The 9,800-nt window shown below is 30.0% G+C and overlaps 1 long non-coding RNA gene across 1 annotated transcript; it reads left to right on the top strand.

Annotated features, from left to right (window-relative positions):
• Window positions 1-1,341: 1,341 nt before the first annotated feature.
• On the top strand, window positions 1,342-7,347 carry LOC145801071 (uncharacterized). The gene is made up of 2 exons (XR_014341951.1): window positions 1,342-2,112; window positions 6,849-7,347. It is a non-coding gene; the product is annotated as an uncharacterized LOC145801071 (long non-coding RNA).
• Window positions 7,348-9,800: the final 2,453 nt, after the last annotated feature.

The raw sequence follows: 9,800 nt of genomic DNA, 5'->3' as shown, positions 1-9,800 counted from the left end.
TTTATGATTATTTGTGCTTTCAATTGTGCAATGTGATTTATCAAATAACTCGATTACCTTTATCACGTAATTGCCTAATACTAAGTAGATTATGCTTAAGTCCATCAACAAGTAAAACATTTTCAATATAAGGGTTAGGAGAAATATCGATGCTACCAATGCCGATGATTTTTCCTTTCTTGTTGTCTCCAAAAGTAACAAAGCCTCCATCTTTGGATGACAATGTAGTAAAGAAGGATTTATCTCCGATCATGTGTCTGGAACTTCCACTATCAAGGTACTACTTCCCTTCTTTAGCTTTGGACTTAAAGTAAACCTACAAGATGACAATCAAGTATTGGTTTTTGGTACCCATAATTTCTTGGGTCTTTCTTGGTTAGTTTTGTTAGATCCTTTAACAATCCAAATCTTTTTAATTCCCATATTTATATTATTTTTGAATGGACAAGAAGATATATAATGGCCTTTCTTTCTACAATAATAACAAGTAATATGATAGTGAGTCATGAGAGATACCTTTTCAAAAATTGTATTGAGATTCTTTTGTTTTTTAATAGGGTCATATCCAATGCCCGCTTTATCGAAAACACATCTTTGATTTCTAAGAAGCATGTTGAGATTATTTATACCTTTTACAAAATTTTCAAGTGTTTTTGTTAAATCATCAATATTGTTTTTTAAAATAGTTTTCTCATTAGAGATAGTATCAAAATCATTTTTCAAAACAATTTTTTCTTTCTTTAATTCTTCTACATTAATAAATAAAGATGCAACAGATTTCTTCAACACATTGTTTTTTGCACAAACTTTTCTAAATTCATCTTGTAGTTCATGGAATGTACTTTTAAGTTCTTCATAAAGAGTAGTTACCCTATCTTGAGTAGAGTCTTCATCTTCAAGAGCCATGAGACATAAGTTGGCTACTTCATTTTCAATTTCATCACTTGAGCTTCATCTTCATTTTCTCCCCAAGCTGTTACCATGGCCTTTTTGTTTCTTTTGTAGTCTTTTCCATGATTCTTCAATTATGGACAATCCATCTTCATATGTCTAGGATGTTTGCACTCATAGCAACTAATAGGCTCTTTCTTGTTATCTTTGTTGTACTCTTTCTTGAAAGATCTTCTTTCTCCATAATTGTTTTTCTTGAAGTGCTTTTTGAGATTTCTACTAAGCATGACATAGTTTTCATCTTCATTGGAGTTTTCATGTTATTCTTCTTTTGATGAGGCTTTGAACGCAATTCCACTTTTCTTTTTGTTTTCAGCATTCTCATGTCCTTTCATGATGATCTTATGAGACATAAAGGAACCCATAAGCTCATCCAATCTAAGTGTGGAGAGATTTTTGGCTTCTATAATGGTCGTGACCTTTGCTTCCCAATTCTTTAGTAAACACCTAAGAATTTTTCTCACCAACTCACTGTTAGTATAAGTTTTGTGCATAATAATGGTAAGGATAACTTAAGTAAATTTGATTCAAAATCTGATGAAGCAATTTTTCTTGGTTATTCCTTAACTAGCAAAGCTTATCATGTTTTTAATAAAAGAACTCTTGTTGTGGAAGAATCTATACATGTGGCATTTGATAAAACTAACATCTCTGCTCAAAAGCAAATTGTTAGTAATAATATAGATTTGGAACCAAATGTGGAAGATTCAAGTATCTACAAAGAAGAGAACCAACCATGTAAGTTGAACAAAGAGATTGAACAACCTATTTTCCCACCTCAAGAAGAATGAGGAAACAATGATGATTTGCCAAGAAAATGGAAGTTTGTTTATAATCACCCTAAGGATTTAATCCTAGGTGACTCTACAAAAGGTATTGAAACTCGCTCTTCACTTAGAAACTTTTGTAGTAACTTGGCTTTTCTCTCACAGATTGAGCCTAAAAACTTTCAAGAAGCCGAATTCGATGAACATTGGATGATAGCTATGCATGAAGAGCTTAACCAATTTGAGAGAAACAAAGTGTGGGAACTTGTGCCAAAACCTAAAGATCATACGATTATCGGTACCAAATGGATCTTTCGAAACAAGCTTGATGAATCCGGCACAATTATAAGAAATAAGACTAGACTTGTTGCACAAGGATACAATCAAGAAGAAGGTATTGATTTCGATGAAGCATTTGCTCTGGTTGCTAGATTAAAAGCCATTCGCATGTTACTTGTATTTACATGTTTTAGAGATTTCAAACTTTATCAAATAGATGTAAAAAAGTGTCTTTCTTAATGGTTTTATAAATGAGGAAGTTTATGTTAAACAACCCCCAAGTTTTGAAGATCATGCTTTTCCAAATCATGTTTTTAAACTATCAAAAGCTTTATATGGTTTGAAACAAGCACCCCGTGCACGGTATGAACGATTAAGTAAATTTTTGATTGAAAATAATTTTTCTAGAGGAACGATTGACACAACATTTTTTGTTAAAACTAAAAATAATGATTTACTTATTGTGCAAATATATGTGGATGACATTATATTTGGTACTACTAATGAAACCTTGTGTAAGGAATTTGCTAAGTGTATGCAAGGTGAGTTTGAGATGAGCATGATGGAGGAGTTAAATTATTTCCTTGGGCTTCAAATCAAACAATGTAAGGAAGGAATTTTTATCAACCAAGCTAAGTACACAAAAGAACTACTCAATAAATTTGGTATGTTTGACTCAAAAATAGTTGGAACTCGTATGAGCACATCCATTAAGCTAGACAAGGATGAAAAAGGTAAATCCATTGATCAAAAAAAATATTGAGATATGATCAGCTCACTTCTTTATTTAACCGCAAGTAGACCCGATATTATGTTTAGTATTTGTATGTGTGCTAAATATCAATCAAATCCTAAGGAATCACATCTTAGTGCTGTGAAAAGAATTTTTAGATATCTTGTTAGCGCTCAAAATTTGGGACTGTTTTATCCTAGAGGTGTTGCATTTGATTTAATTAGTTACTCGGATGCCGACTTTGCTGGATGCAAACTTGATAGAAAAAGCACCAGTGGCACTTGTCACTTTCTTGGTAACTCATTAGTATCTTGGTTTAGCAAAAAGCAAAATTCTGTTGTTTTATCAACAGCCGAAGCTGAATACATAGCTTCCGAAAGTTGTTGTGCCCAAATACTTTAGATGAAACAACAATTGAAGGACTTTAATTTGCATTATGATCATATCCCTATTAAATGTGATAATACTAGTGCCATCAATTTAAGCAAAAATCCAGTTCAACACTCACGAACAAAACATATTGAAATTCGACATCATTTTTTAAGAGATCATGTTCAAAATTGGGATATTTTACTTGAATTTGTAAACACCGACAAGCAATTGGTGGATATTTTTACAAAACCCCTATGCGAGAATCGCTTCAATTTTATTCATGGCGAGCTTGGAATGTCGATTTCTACTTAAAAAGTTTTGTTATGACTGTCAAACTTGAATTTTTGTTAAAATGATATATGTGTATTGCTACATTGATATGGAAATATTTATATCAGTTGAATGCTCTCAAGTCCTTCATACGTTTATTCTCCTTAACAGTTTGCTATTTTCAACAGTGTAATTTTTTTTTTGGGGTTCTGCATCTTGAGATAAAATTAATTTTGCATACATTGATTTTTTTTTTTAAACTCTTTTTTTTTTTGTATTACCATTCCAGCAACACCAACGTCCCATTAAGTTTAATTTCTGCTGGTATTATTTTATTTTAATTTATTTTATTTTTTTATTTTGCTATTAGACTTAATTTCTTTTCTTTTATTTTTATTTCTCATTATTATTTTTTATTTGGGCTTAATTTTCTTATTTTCTGCTTTTTAATTTCATTTTTCAGTACTTAAACATAAAACAAAAACAAATCAAAATACAAATACAAATACATAAAAATAAAAAATAAAAAACACCCTTTATTTTTTTTACGGCCATACGCCAATCACAATAAACATATTTATATATATATAAAAAAAAAAACCCTTCATTTTTTTTATGGCCATACGCCGATCTTACTTACTCGCCTCTTCCATCGTTTTATTCCTCTTTTTATCACCTTGGGCGGCCCTTGAAGGCCCTGCCCCCGTGTTTTCGTCGAGAGTGACGACTCCCTGCTGACTATCAAAGGCCAAGAATGACATTACTCCAAATCGGGCCATGGAGGTGGTCTTCTGTTTAAGCTATTTATTTTCGGTCTTCAGTGCGCAAATCTCTGGTCACGCATCCTTGTACATGCGCCGGAGCAGCAAGAGTTGGGCGTTGACCTGGTGGAGCTCACTTGTCCTGTTTTGCAGTCGGTGAGCCAATTTTGTGACTGCAGTCACCGTCCCATACAGGACGTCAGTGTGAAATGATTGACTTCAATATCTGATTGAGCTGCCATTATTTACTCAATCGACATCATAGGAAGGTTGGGAAGAGTAGGAGCCGGGGCACTTGTCCCAGCAGCGCTTACAGGATCATTCAGGTCCAAAAAGAGTAGAAGAGAGAGATGTAATCGAAAAGAGGGTCATTTTTGGCAGCCTTTTTGCTCTGCTCAGTCTCTCTGTTCTATCTCTCTCACGTAGAAGAAAAAAGAAATGGAAGCGAATGAGAAAACAGAAGGAGAAGAGAGTAATTAAGAAGAAGACGGAGGAGAATAAGGCAAGAGGGAGAGAGAGCTGAGGTCGTTGATTGACCCGTCTCGCTTTTGTCGGTCGACTAACGCAAAAGCGAGGACGCATGTCCGACGTGATTTTCGACGAGAAAGATAGAGACGTGTGAATCGTATATATATGTATATATATGTTTTGAATTGTATAGATGTCATTTATCACTATCATGTTCCTCCTCCTCCTCTAATTTCTGACCCATGATTTTCTTTGGATAATGTCACAGGGGGAGAAAATTATGTTATGTATTATGGTATTATTTTGTTACGATGTTATGTATTTATAGTTTGATATCTTAGTCTCATATCATGTCTCTAATTAAAACTTATTTATTACACATGTGCTAACCTATATATTTAGAAATGAATTCAGGGAGTATGACTTGAGGGGAGCTTTTCTTACTCCCAAATCAAATCAAAACATTATTGTGTGCCATCATCAAAAAATGTGAGATTGTTAGACTTATTTATTTTGATGATTTATTTAATTATGTTTTAATTTATTTGAAAGAGAAAAATAGAATCCAAAATTTATTTTGATGATTTATTTAATTATGTTTTAATTTATTTGAAAAAGAAAAATAGAATCCAAAATTTATTTTGATGATTTATTTAATTATGTTTTAATAGAATCCAAAATATATTTTGATGATTTATTTAAATTATGTTTTAATTTATTTGAAAGAGAAAAATAGAATCAAAATTTATTTTGTCCCATTATTTCTCACCTAAACTTTTATCCTAAATATTGTTTGAATGTATTTAAGATAAAAGTTTAGGTGAGAAATAATGGGACAAATAAATTTTGATTTTATTTTTCTCTTTCAAATAAATTAAAACATAATTTAAATAAATCATCGAAATAAATTTTGGATTCTATTAAAACATAATTACATAAATCATCAGAAGAAATTTTAGATTCTATTTTTCTTTTTCAAATAAATTTAAATTAAATAAATCATCGAAATAAATTTTGGATTCTATTTTTCTCTTTCAAATAAATTAAAACATAATTAAATAAATCATAAAAATAAATTTTGGATTCTATTTTTTTCGTTCAAATAAATTAAAACATAATTAAATAAATCATCAAAATAAATAAGTCTAACAAATAGGACTTGTGACAACTAACGAAACGTAATTCGGACCCGTAGGTAAAGAGTTAGAGCCGAATACGCCTTAAACTTACTTGAAAAGAGCCTTTCCGGGAGGTGAAAATTCATAACAGCCCCCGAACCACCATGTGGCTCTCACGGACAGCTTCCCCTTGACAAATAGGACTTGTGACAATTGACGGAATGTAATTCGGATTCGTAGGTTGGGAGTTAGAGCCGAATACGCCTTAAACTTAGTCAAAAAAGGGCGTTACAGGGGTGAAAATTCAAAACAGCCCCCGAACCACCTGTAGCTCTCACGGACAGCTTCCCCTTGACAAATAGGACTTGTGACAACTGACAGAATGTAATTCGAATCCGTAGGTTGAGAGTTAGAGCCGAATACACCTTAAACTTAGTCAGAAAAGGGCGTTCTAGGGGCAAAAATTCAAAACAACCTCCGAATCACCATATGGCTCTCACGAACAGCTTCCCCTTGACAAATAGGACTTGTGACAACTGACGGAATGTAATTCGGATCTGTAGGTTAGGAGTTAAAGCCGAATACGCCTTAAACTTAGTCGAAAAAAGGCGTTCCGGGGGAAAAAATTCAAAACAAACCCCGAACCACCATGTGGCTCTCACGGACAGCTTCTCCTTGACAAATAGGACTTGTGACAACTGACGGAATGTAATTCGGACCCGTAAGTTGAGAGTTAGAGCCAAATACGCCTTAAACTTAGTCAGAAACGGACTTGTGACAACTGTTTGTTAAGTTTATTTAATATTTTTCCCTAATCAATTTGTGAAGCGTCTTTGATATCTACATGCAGATTGGATTCTTTTGAGAAAAGCAAAAAATACTTATTAGTATATAAAAATTGGATTTAATGAAACAATGCCAAAGAAATGTTATCAGTTGAATTTTGAGATTTTATTAGCATAGTTCATAATTCATAATTCATATTATCTTGTCAATGTGTATTAACCTCTAGCTTTCTCATTAATTCTAAATCTTTGGTAGATATATAATTGAGGTATTGATTTTGTTGTGACTTGGATTTTCTGGTAATTTACTGACGGATTCTGTTTATTTGTATGCTTATGTGAAGTTGACAAAAGAATTGCATTTGGCCAATTGAGAAGATTTGCTTCGCGAGAATTACAGCTAGCTAAAGACAACTTTAATGAGAAAAATGTCCTTCGAAAGGGGGGTTTTGGAAAGGTTTATAAAGGGGTGCTTTCAAATAATACTAAAGCGGCTGTGAAACGATTAAATGATTATGAGAGTTCTGGTGGAGACGCAACATTCCAGCATGAAGTTGAGATGATAAGTGTAGCTGTTCACAAGAATCTATTACGTCTTATTGGGTTCTTCTCAACACCAACAGAACGCCTTTTGATTTATTCTAGTGAATTTTTGAAGTCTTTTGATTTTATATATAGATGGTGTATGGATGTCACTGGTAGCTCATATGTTTAAATAGGTTTGTATGAAATTATTATTTTAAGTTGGAATATACTTTGTTTGCAATGTTGACATTAAAAGTTATAATTTTGTTTGGATGATTGTAAGTGAAATAGATGCAGATTGTGGAATGGGTGATGATATATATATGTATTGTTTTGTTTATATACATGTTACAGGTTGCATGGAATATATATAAGTTGTGGACAAATTAATTTGAAAAAACAAAAAAACAAAAAAAAAATTATGTTTTTGGCTACTGAACAATTGGTAGCCAAAAATGGAATAAATATTTTTAGCGACTAAATAGTTAGTAGCTAAAAATAGAATTAAATGGAAATAAATCTTTTGGCGACTAAATATGTAGTAGCCATAAACAAAAAACTTTACGCGACTAATGATTTAGTAGCCAAAAAAAAAAAAAAAACAAAAGAAAGAAAATTAATTGGCGACTAAAACTTTAGTAACTAAACAGAAACTAGACTTTAGGCTACTAAACCATTTAGTAGCTAAAATAAAAAAGATGAATAAAAAAAGAAAATTAGCGACTAAAAGTTTGGTCGCCCGAAATGATTAAGTTTTTGGCGACAAAAAATTTTAATCGCAAAAAATGTCATGTTAAATTTATTATGAACTTTTGGCGACCAAAAAGTTAGTCGCCGATTGAATATTTTCAGTGACTAACTTAGTCACCAATTGAAAACTTTTGGCGACTAAAAAATTAGTCACCAATTGAGGACTTTCAGCGACTAAATAATTTTTTGTCACCAATACCTTTCCCCAACAATAATCTAGCAACAAAGTTGGCGACCAAAAAGTTTAGTCGACAAAATGTTTTGGCGACTAAAATATGACTTTTGGCGACTAAAAATTTAGTCGCCAAAAGTATAATTTGTTGTAGTGTTTATTATTATTTTTTTATATATTGTAAATTCTTATGTAAAATTCACTTTGCCCCCACACTTTATTTGGTCTCCATACATTTAATTAGAGGCTTGTTTTGATTTGGTTTTTAAAATATTTTAAAAAAATCAAAAATTTAAAAATAATTTGGTGAAAAAAATGAAAAGCACTTTCTATTTTTATATAGTTTTATCTTTTAGGAAGATAGAAATAATTTTTTAAAATTAAAACATATATTTTTCGATGTTTATTTTTGTCAAATTAATTATTATTATTTTTTAATTTTGAAAATAATTTCAGAAAATCAACCAAACATGGCCAAATTAGTCCCCGCACTTTATAAACTCAGTTTCAATTTAATTCTTCTATCCAAGTTTCTTTAAATTTTTTTACACATACACCTCAAGAGATTAATAAGTATTCTAAAATTATTAATTTTAACTTCAAACTTGAAAAGAAAGATTAAATTAAAAATAGACTTAAAGTTTAAATTGAAATAATAAGGATCAAAATAAAATTTAGGTCAAATTCTGCTGAAAAGTGTAATTTACGTTTTTAAATTCTGTAGTATGTTCGACCGGAGAATATATGAATTGGGCCAAAGCCCGTGTCAAAGCAGGAGAAATAGCTACAAGCCCACAACAAGGCCCATGTCAACAATTTTGGGCTGTCAATAACATGGTGCAAAGAAAGTATTTTAATGCTTAAAAATATTCAAACAAAAAATATAAAATATGCAAAAATTATATTGATATTTTAAATTTTAATCATTTTCTTTTTTAATGACATTTCATTAAGTAGTAAATAACGTCAAACCACCACATTTACTGAGTGTTTGGAATAATCTAAATAAGTATGTTTTTTTATTTTTTATGAAAAAATATATAAAAAGTGGATAGTTAATGTAACTTAAAAATGATAAAAAAAAATAATAATAAAAAAATAGACTAATATAGAGGATGCTGGATCCCACATCCAGTCATTACTTTTTCTTGTGGGGTCATATTGAAATGCATAGAAATATGCACAAAATATTTCGAAATATGTAAAATTTATATTGATATTTTTTTTTGTCATTTTTTTTCTTTAATGACATTTTATTGGGTAGTTATGAACATCATTCTTTTGAGTTTTCTAAATTTATTTTTTTAAAATTGAAATCTTTTATTTTTTGTATTTTTTTATTTTAACTAATTTTTAAAAATATTTTAAGTAATTTTTTTAATTTTTAGATACACCTAACATAAATACATTTAAAAAGTATAATATTTGTAAAAAAAATTAAAAAAATTTCGCTAAATACCAAAATTATAAAATATATATATATATATATAAATTCAGTATATTTTTCCTATTTTTGTTTATTTATTGATTTTTTAAAATATTTTTTTACAAATATATATTTTTTAAATACATCTATATAAGGTACATTTAAAAAAATAAAAAAAAAATTACTTAAAATTTTAAAAATATTCACTAAAATAAAAAATACAAAAAATAAAAAAATCAATTTTTAAAAAATTAAATCCAAAAAATTGAAACCAAACACAATCGTCTTGTTTGATTCTGATTTTCAGAAAACAGTTTTCAGAAAATTCTACTTTTTTATTTTCCTTATTTTAATATTTTCAATGAATTTATTTAATATTTTTTATGCAATTTTTTTAATTTTTAGACATACCTAACATAAATA

The sequence above is a fragment of the Camellia sinensis genome, chromosome 1, assembly GCF_055761805.1.
Source record: "Camellia sinensis isolate YWXY chromosome 1, ASM5576180v1, whole genome shotgun sequence".
Classification (NCBI taxonomy): domain Eukaryota; kingdom Viridiplantae; phylum Streptophyta; class Magnoliopsida; order Ericales; family Theaceae; genus Camellia; species Camellia sinensis.
The sequence above is the reverse complement of the archived record's forward strand: the minus strand, read 5'-3'. Positions and strand labels throughout refer to the sequence as shown.